We start from the raw sequence: 9,369 nt of genomic DNA, 5'->3' as shown, positions 1-9,369 counted from the left end.
ACCACCATGCCCAGATAATTTTTTTTTTTTTTTTTTTTTGTATTTTTAGTAGAGACAGGGTTTCACCGTGTTAGCCAGGATGGTCTCCATCTCCTGACCTCGTGATCCACCCGCGTCGGCCTCCCAAAGTGCTGGGATTACAGGCATGAGCCATGCACCCGGCACATTTTCTTTATCCAGCCCACCACTGATGGGCACCTGGAAAAGCCCATTTTCTTATAAACCCATTCTAATCAGACTTTGTCCCATCCCTCCACCAAAACTGCTCCCAGCAAGTTAACTATGACCTCCACAATGGTCGATTATCACAGCTCACTCAACAGAGTTCTTCCTCCTATGCCTGGTTCACTTGGGTTTGAGGATACACATTCTCCTGGTTTCCTTCCTGCCTCGTGGAACTGCCTAAGTAGAGAAGCCACCTGCCCGTGAACCTAAGACACTAAAATCCTGAAGTGTGTGGACTGCATTCCTGAATTAAAGGCTACCAAAAATGTCACTGTCATGACATACCCACCCCAGATATATACAAAGCGGTTAGATGGGAACAAAATTAAAGGGATAATTATTCGTTATAAAACTATTACCTTCACCAGAGGCCAAGGTTAAAATAATAATCTAAACACTAATCTGGTTCTTAGTTTTATTTAATTTTCTTTAAGCTGCTCATCACCATTTAGAAACCTGCACAAATGAATGTTAATTCATATCACTGAAGTGAAAGAGAAAGGGGCTTTTTTGTTTTAAATGTTTTCCTGTTTTTTTTTTTTTTTTTTAAATTAACACTCCTAACCTATTTCATGTTTAAAATCTTCTGTGCTGAGGCCCAGGTTAGGTTTCCCAATGGAACAAGAATACAGCTCCTGGGAATTAGGGCAAAATGGCTTGTTAAATGAACAAAGACAGAGGCTGAAATACAAATATTTTGTGAAGTGTTCATATTTTATCAGCCAAAGTGAGCTGTAGCAAATCATCACATGTCTAAAAAATGTAGAGATTACTGGGAGCTGCTCGTTTTACATCGAGTCGACCTTCTGTTGCTTTAATGACCTGATCTGAAATAACCTGGCAGGCTCAGCATCAGCCCCAGGGTCCGTGTCAGCAAAGGGACCCACTCTGTCCGTCACTGACATGACGCACGCGCCTGGCTGCCACTCACCAGCAGGGGGCACTGCGCCGGGGCCTTTCTGTAGGGAAAACCACTCAAAAGCTGAAGATTGAGAAACACGTATTCCGGGAGACTGAAAAATGTGCGTCACTGTCACCATCTCTGACAAACACATTGCCACACAATCGACAGGACATCTTCATGTGTGCCTTCATAACAATATCCACTGTAGGGTGTTCTGAGGCCCAGAGCCTATCCCAGAATTATAAATAAAATAGCATCATAGTGAAGCCGCAAATACTGAGTCTATCTGAAACCCTTTCAGTGAACATGATTTTTATTTTATTTTATTTTATTTTATTTTATTTTATTTTATTTTATTGTACTTTATTGTATTTTATATTTTGAGATAGGGTCTGTCTCTGTCACTCAGCCGGGAGTGCAGTGGCACAATGATAGCTCACGCAGACTTGAACTCCCGGGACTCAAGTGATCCTCCCACCTCAGCCTCCTGAGTAGCTAGGACTATGGCATGCACCTCCATGCTCAGCTGAATTTTTTTTTATTTTATTTTTTGTAGAGACAGGGTCTCACTTTGTTGCCTAGGCTGGTCTGGAACTCCTGACCTCAAGCAGTCTTCCTACCTCAGCCTCCCAAAGTGCTTGGATTACAGGCGTGAGTCACTGCTCCCGGTCAACATCTACATTTCATATTTGGGGAAAGTGGGGCCCATACATTACGTATTTTGTGATATATGAGAGACAAAATAAGAATTTTAATTGCATTGAATATTTAAAAGACTGTAATGGCTGACCCATAAAAGAGGATTTTATCAATTATTTCCTCTCTAGTGAGCCACTCCTATCAGCACAAATTTTCCCCATGTCAAAAAAAAAAATAAGTTTTGGCTAGGTGCAGTGGCTCATGCCTATAATCCCAGCAGTTTGGGAGGCCAGGGTGGGAGGATCACTTGAGGCCAAGACTTGAAGACTTATCTGAGCAACGTAATGAGACTCCTGTCTCCACCAAAAGAAAATTAAAAATCAGCTGGACATGGTGGCATGCACCTGTAGTCCCAGCTACTAGGGAGGCTAAAGGGGGAGGATCACTTGAGCCCAGGAGTTTGAGGCTGCAATAAGCTGTGATTGCGTCACATCACTCCACTCCACTCCCTGTCTCCAAAAAAAAGAAAAAAAAAAAGTTTTATCCTTTCTTTCCCCTCTCATCACTACCCCATTTCTCTCTCTTTCCCCATACAGGGAAGTTGTGTGGTAAACACACTCTAACATGAGTATTCACATCCTTGAATAAACTCCTCCCCTTGAAGGAGGACATATTTTGCTTGAGTGTGAGCAAAGCTGTGACTTGCTTCTAACCAACTGTATACAGCAAAATCAATAGGATGTCATTCCCAAGATTACTTTACATACTATTAAGACTCCATCTTGCTATCAAACTCACTCTAACACTGTCTCTCAAGATAGTTCTGAAGAAATGAGCAGCCAAGATGGGAGGCCAATCTACCAAGAAGCTAAAGACAACCTGTAAGAGCTGAAAGCAGCCAGCAAGAAGCCAGGACCCTCAGTCCCACAACCACAAGGAAATGAGTTCTATCACCAACCTAAGTGAGCTTGAAAGAACCTTCTTCCCCAGCTGAGCCTCCAGATTAGAACACATTCAAGCCAATCCCTTGACGGCAGCCCTGTGAGACCCTAAGAAGAGGATCCAGTTAATCTGTGCCCAGACCCTTGTGAGATAATAAATGCATGTTTTCTTTTAAGTCACTAAGTTTTTGGTAATTTTTTATGCAGCTGTGTTCAGGGATTTCCCAATACCACTCTCAGCTTCAGTGATCACTAGAAGGACTCATAGAATTCAGCAGAGCCATTACACTCATGGTTACAGATTATCACAATGAGCAGATATAGATTAAAATCGTCAATGAAAAAAAGATGCAAAGGGCAGAGTCGGGAGAGACCAGGCATCAGTTTCCAGTTGTTCTCTCACCGTGGAGTCATGTAGACAGCACTTAATTCTCCCAGCAAGGATGAATGACAGCTCCCACAGAGTATTACCAAATAAGGAAACTCACTGAAGCCTTTATGTCCAGGGCTTTTATTGAAGGTTGGTTACCTAGGCATGGCTGACTGCCTGCATGGCTGACTCCGGTCTCCAGCACCTCCAGAGATTGAGATCATACTGGGTAGTACAAGGCCCCTGCCATCAATCACATTGTTAACATGAACTATCTTACATGGCTCAAGGCCTCAGATAAACAAAGACACTCCTAACAGACAGGAGATTCCAGGAGATTAGAGGTTGTCTCCCACTAGCCAGGCAAGGACCAAACCTTTCTTTGGAATGTGGAAGAATCAGACTACCTAAACCTGCTGAATCCTTTATAGCACAGCAGAAATAGATAACTAATAAAGATTTTGGTACCTAGAAATAGGGTGCTGGTGTGGAAGTGGTTTTGGAATAAGGTAGTGGGTGGGGGCTAGAAGAATTGTGATGAGCATCATAGAAAAAGTATAAATTGCTTTAAACAAGCCATTAATAGAAATCTGGACTTGGAGAATGCTACTGGTGATGGTTCAGAAGGAAGTGAGGACCATGTTATTAGAAAATGAAGGAAGGAAAGGTTGGGTGCAGTGGCTCATGACTGTAATCCCAGTACTTTGGGAGGCCAAGGCAGGTGGATCACTTGAAGTCAGGAGTTCAAGACCAGCCTGGGCAAAATGATGAAACCCCATCTCTACCAAAAAAAAAAAAAAAAAAAAAAAGAAGAAGAAGAAGAACAAGAAGAAAAAAAAAGAAAAACAATACAAAAATTAGCCAGGCATGGTGGTGGGTGCCTGTAATCTCAGCTACTCAGGAGGCTGAGCCAAAGGAATCATCTGAACCCAGGAGGTGGAGGTTGCAGTGAGCCAAGGTCATGCCTCTACACTCCAGCCTGAATGACAGAGTGAGACACTGTCAGAAAAGAGAGAGAAGAAAGAAAGAAAAGAGAAGAGAAGAGGAAGAGGAAGAAGAAGAAGAAGAAGAAGGAGAAGGAGAAGGAGGAGGAGGAGGAGGAAAGAAAGAGGAAGGGAGGAAGGAAGGAAGGAAGGAAGGCAGGAAGGAAGGAAGGAAAGGGAAGAAAGGAAAGGGAAGGAAGGGAAGGAAAGAAGGAAGGGAGAGAGAGAGAGGAAGGAAGGAACAGGGACACTAAATAAAGTAGAAATCAGGAGACATTCATGGGACTGGGGCCAATCAGACATCAACATGGTGGATTAGCATCCAAGATGGAGCAATATTTGTCTCCACAGGAAGAGATGTGAATCACTGGGGATTAGACTGTGGTAGACAGACTGTAAGATCATCCTCGATAATCCCCAAATTCTAGTATTAATACACATTTAGAATCCCCTTCCCTTGAGTATGGGCAGGATCTGTAACTTGCCTTAACCAATAGAATAGGACAAAGGTGAGGTGACATCATTCCCAGTACCATGTTACATTACACCATGGTACCACGTTACGTTAAATAAGATTCCATCTTGCTAGCAGACTCACCCTTGGAACTCTCTCCCTTGCTAGCCATGAGGAAACAGAGGACTATGTTACAGAATCGTTAAGTTTCAAGAAACTACAGGTGTCTTCTATTAGCTGAGGATGCCTCACAGTGTCCAGATGTTTAGTCAAACATTGTTCTGGTTACTTCTATGAAGGTGTTTTTGTGTGAGATTAACGTTGAAATCGATGGACTTTGAGCAAAGCAGATTGCCCTCCATAATGTGAGTGTGCCTCATCCAATCAGTTGAAGGCCTAAATAGAACAAAAATACTGACCTCCCCCAAGCAAGAAGGAATTCTGCAGTAGATGCCTTGACTTGAATTGAAATGTTAGCTCCCTCTAGGGCAGGGGGGTCCAATCTTTTGGCTTCCCTGGGACACATTGGAAGAAGAACAATTGTCTTGGGCCACATATAAAATACATGAATGCTAAGGACAACTGACAACCTAAAAATAAAAATCACACACAAAAAAACTCAAAATGTTTTAAGAAAGTTTATGAATTTGTGTTGGGCCTCACTCAAAGCCATCCTGGGTCGCATGCCCCATGGGCTGTGGATTGGACAAGCTTGCTCTAGAGGGTCACTGTCCTGATGACCTTTGGATCTGAACTACAGCACTAATTCTTCTCTGGGTCTCTGTGCTGCTGGCCCACCCCGCAATTTTTGGACTTGTCAGCCTCTATAATCATGTGAGCTAATTCCTTAAAATAAATTTCTCTCTCTCTCTCTTTCTATACACACACACACACACACACACACACACACACACACACACGCATCCTATTGATTCTGTTTCTCTGGAGAACCCTGAGTAATGGAGTAAGGGAACAACAAATTGAATGACTGTGAATTTCCCATCAGGTACCATAGAGGCCAGAAGGCAGTGGAAAAACATTTCTAAATTGCTGAAAGAGGCTGGGGATAGTGGCTCAAGCCTGTAATCCCAGCACCTTGGGAGGCCGAGGCGGACGGATCACTTGAGGCCAGTAGTTTGAGACTGGCCTGGGCAACATGGCAAAACTCCATCTCTACTGAAAACACACAAATTAGCCAGGCATGGTGGTGCATGCCTGTAATCCCAGCTACTCAGGAGGCTGAGGCACGAGAATTGCTTGAACTCTGGAGGCGGAGGTTGCAGTGAGCTGAGATCATGCCATTGCACTGCAGCCTGGGCAACAGAGTGAGACTCTGCTTAAAAAAAAAAAAAAAACACACACACAAAAGTACTGAAAGAAAAGAACTGTTAACATAGAATTTCATATCCAAAGAAAATGCCCTTCACAAATGAAGGTACAACAAGAACATTCTCAGATGAAGGAAAATGCAGAGAATTTGTCACCAGCAAACCTGTTCCAAAGAAATGCTGAAATAAATTCTGGCAGAAGGGAAATCAAACCAGTGGGTAACATGGAGCTTGAGGAATGAGGAAGAGCAACATAAATGGGAAATATCTGGATAAATATAGTAGGTTATTTTTCTCCCTTTAAGTTTCAAAAAACTATGTGTGGTGGCTGGAAGCAAAAATTATAACATCATCTGGTGGGGTTTTAAAATTGTATGTACATACAACCCACATGGCAACTACAACATAAATGAGGGCAAGGGGTCCTATCTGGGAATAAGGTTTCTCTGTCCTCCATATTGAATTGGTAGAAGGTGATGTCAGTGAAAACAGCAGAGTGAGAACATATAAAGAGCCTCTCCTCCATAGAAGCAGTGAGAACATGGGTGAAATTTTTTAGAATCTGCTTTTTCAGGACTGTGGAGACTTACAGAACATTTATTTTTAAAAAATGACTGAATCTCAGAGAGAACAGTGAGTTTTGTGGTGACTTAAGTTGCCCTGTTCTCATCCCCCTGCCCTCACTCCATGGTAACCTTGAAAACCGGCAGATTGTTATCATGGTGAAAACCAGCACACTGGCAGTCACTGGAGGGGGCAAATGGAATTGGAGCTCCTTTAAAGTCCCCTTCTCAGAGAATTTTCATTATTTGACCTATCTCGTGGATCCTTAAAAGACCCCAGTCTTAGGCTATCTTTATTTGACTTGACTGGGATCCCAGGACAAATAGTTCTCCTTGCTATGTTGCCAGGCTGGTCTCAAACTCCCAGGTTCAAGTGATCCTCCTGCCTCAGCCTCCCAAAGTGCTGGAATTACAGGCACGAACCACCATGCCTGGCCAGATTTTGCACCTTGAACTGGTTTAGATAGTGATCAAATGCCTTTGCTATCTATCGAGATGATCACACGGTTTTGCTCCTTTAGTGTGTCTATATGATGAAGTACACTGATTGGTTTTCAAATGGTAAACTAACTTCATGTTCCTGGTATAAATTCTACTTGGTCAGATGCATTGGACTAAAGGCTCTTTCTTCCCTTGTGCTTCTTGTACTCCGTTAAGCCTCATTTCTTCTATTTCTGATTCACTTTTTCCACCCACATAATTGAGACACATCAAAATTTAGTGAGTTATGCAAAGTACAGTGAACATGATAAAGTCTTTTGAGAATTACACTCATGCTTTACAAAAAGAAATAATGTAGGCAAATAATACAAGGATTATGTGTTATCATACTTTATAAGATACTGACAATTTCTTAAAGATATTTGAGAACAACACCCTTTACTGCCACAGCCAAATAAATGGCACTTGACAAGTAAAGTGAGATATTTGAAACAGACTGTGACTACAGCACCCCACAAAATAACAAAGCTATGACCAACATTCGCTCTAAAGCTACTTCTGGACCAGATGCAGTGGCTCACACCTGTAATCTTAGCACTTTGGAAGGCCAAGGTGGGTGAATCACTTGAGGGTCAGGAGTTCAAGACCATCCTGGCCAACATGGTGAAACCCTGTCTCTACTAAAAATACAAAAAATTGCCAGGCCTGATGGTGTGTGCCTGTAATCTCAGCTACTTGGGAGGCTGAGACAGGAGAACAGCTTGAACCCAGGAGACACAGGTTGCAGTGAGCCAAGATTGTACCACTGCACTCCAGCCTGGGTGACAGAGTGAGACTCTGTCGAAAGGAAGGAAGGGAGGGAGGGAGGGAGGGAGGAAGGAAGGAAGGAAAGAAAGGAGGAAGGGAAGGAGGGAGGGAAGGGAAAGAAACAGAGAGAGGAAAGCAAGAAAGAGGAAAGAAAGAAGGAAGGAAAGAAAGAAGAAAAGAAGGAAAAGAAAGAGAGAGGAAGGAAGGAAGGAGAAGGAAGGAAGGAAGGAAGGATAGAAGGAAGGAAGGAAGGAAGGAAGGAAGGAAGGAAGGAAGGAAGGAAGGAAGGAAGGAAGGAAGGAAGGAAAGAAGGAAGGAAGGAAGGGAGAGAGGGAGGGAGGGAGAGAGGGAGGGAGGGAGGGAGGGAACTACTTCTGAACTCAAGCCCAGAACAAAATCTGTGTACCAGGCGATTCTAGATCATGATGCTACTAAAAGTATCACTGTTAATTAATAAAACAAAACTAAAATAAAATAAAGTTATAAATGTGTTAAGGGGAAAAGGGCAAAAACACGAAGAAAGAAGCAGGTTGCTTGTTTTAAACGTGAGTATGCAGCACCGAATTGGGCTTTTTCATAGTAAAACGCTGCGACATGATCACCCCAAAATAAAACACACATGAAAATGAATGTGCCTTTTTATCAGATTCTGAAAGTCCTATTTGCTTACCATTTTCCTTATAAGAAAGCTGAGAGCTCGCTGCTCACTGATGTGACTTTCTGCTCTGCACACATCTGAGGCATGAATGAGAGCCAAGAACCTATTCCTTTCGAATAAGAGGACTCTCATTCCTGTGGAGCATGGGTCTTGAAAGGGCTCTTTGAAGCCCTAACCAAAAAGTACACAAAGATGGAAAGAGTCTAGGCTGGGGAATAGGCAAAAACAAGAGACAAGTAAAATGAAAGTGATGATGGCACAGTTTTGTAATCTCCCCCAACCCCCTCATAAAACAGGGAGATCAATTAGGATAGCAAAAGACAAAACCCACAGAGAATGCCGTCAACCAAAGTAGGTCACGCACTGTTCAAAAGGAGACATACATGCAGTCAACAAGCATATGAAAAGAAGCTCAACATCACTGATCACTAGAGAAATGCAAATCAAAACCACAATGAGATACCATCTCACACCAGTCAGAATGGCTGTTACCAAAAAGTCAAAAAATAACAAGTGCTGGTGAGGTGGTAGAGAAAAGGGAGCCCTTATACGCTATTGGTGGGAGTGTAAATTAGTTCAACCATTGTGGAAAGCAGTGGGACAATTCCTCAAAGACCTAAAAACAGAACTACCTTTCAACCCAGCAATCCCAATGTTGGGTATATATCCAAATGAATATAAATCATTCTACCTTAAAGACACATGCACTTGTATGCTCACTGAAGCACTAGTTACAACAGCAAAGACATGGAATCAATGTAGGTGACCATCAATGACAGATTAGATAAAGAAAATGTGGTACATACACATCATGAAATACTATGCAGCCATCAAAAAGAACGAGGGCCAGGTGTAGTGGCTCATGCCTGTAATGCCAGCATTTTGGGAGTCCAAGATGGGCAGATTGCTTCAGGTCAGGAGTTTGAGACTAATCTGTCCAACACGGCAAAACCCCATCTTTACTGAAAATACAAAAATTAGCTGAGAGTGGTGGCACATGCCTGTAGTCCCAGCTACTTGGGAGGCTGAGGCAGGAGAATGGCTTGAAACCGGGAG

General features: G+C 42.8%; 1 pseudogene; it reads right to left on the bottom strand.

The window, feature by feature from the left end:
* Window positions 1-1,013: 1,013 nt before the first annotated feature.
* LOC112611987 overlaps window positions 1,014-9,369 on the bottom strand; it is a 50,141-nt pseudogene continuing 41,785 nt past the window's right edge.

Source organism: Theropithecus gelada, chromosome 19 (genome assembly GCF_003255815.1).
Source record: "Theropithecus gelada isolate Dixy chromosome 19, Tgel_1.0, whole genome shotgun sequence".
NCBI lineage: Eukaryota > Metazoa > Chordata > Mammalia > Primates > Cercopithecidae > Theropithecus > Theropithecus gelada.
This window is presented reverse-complemented; position numbering and strand designations above follow the sequence as displayed.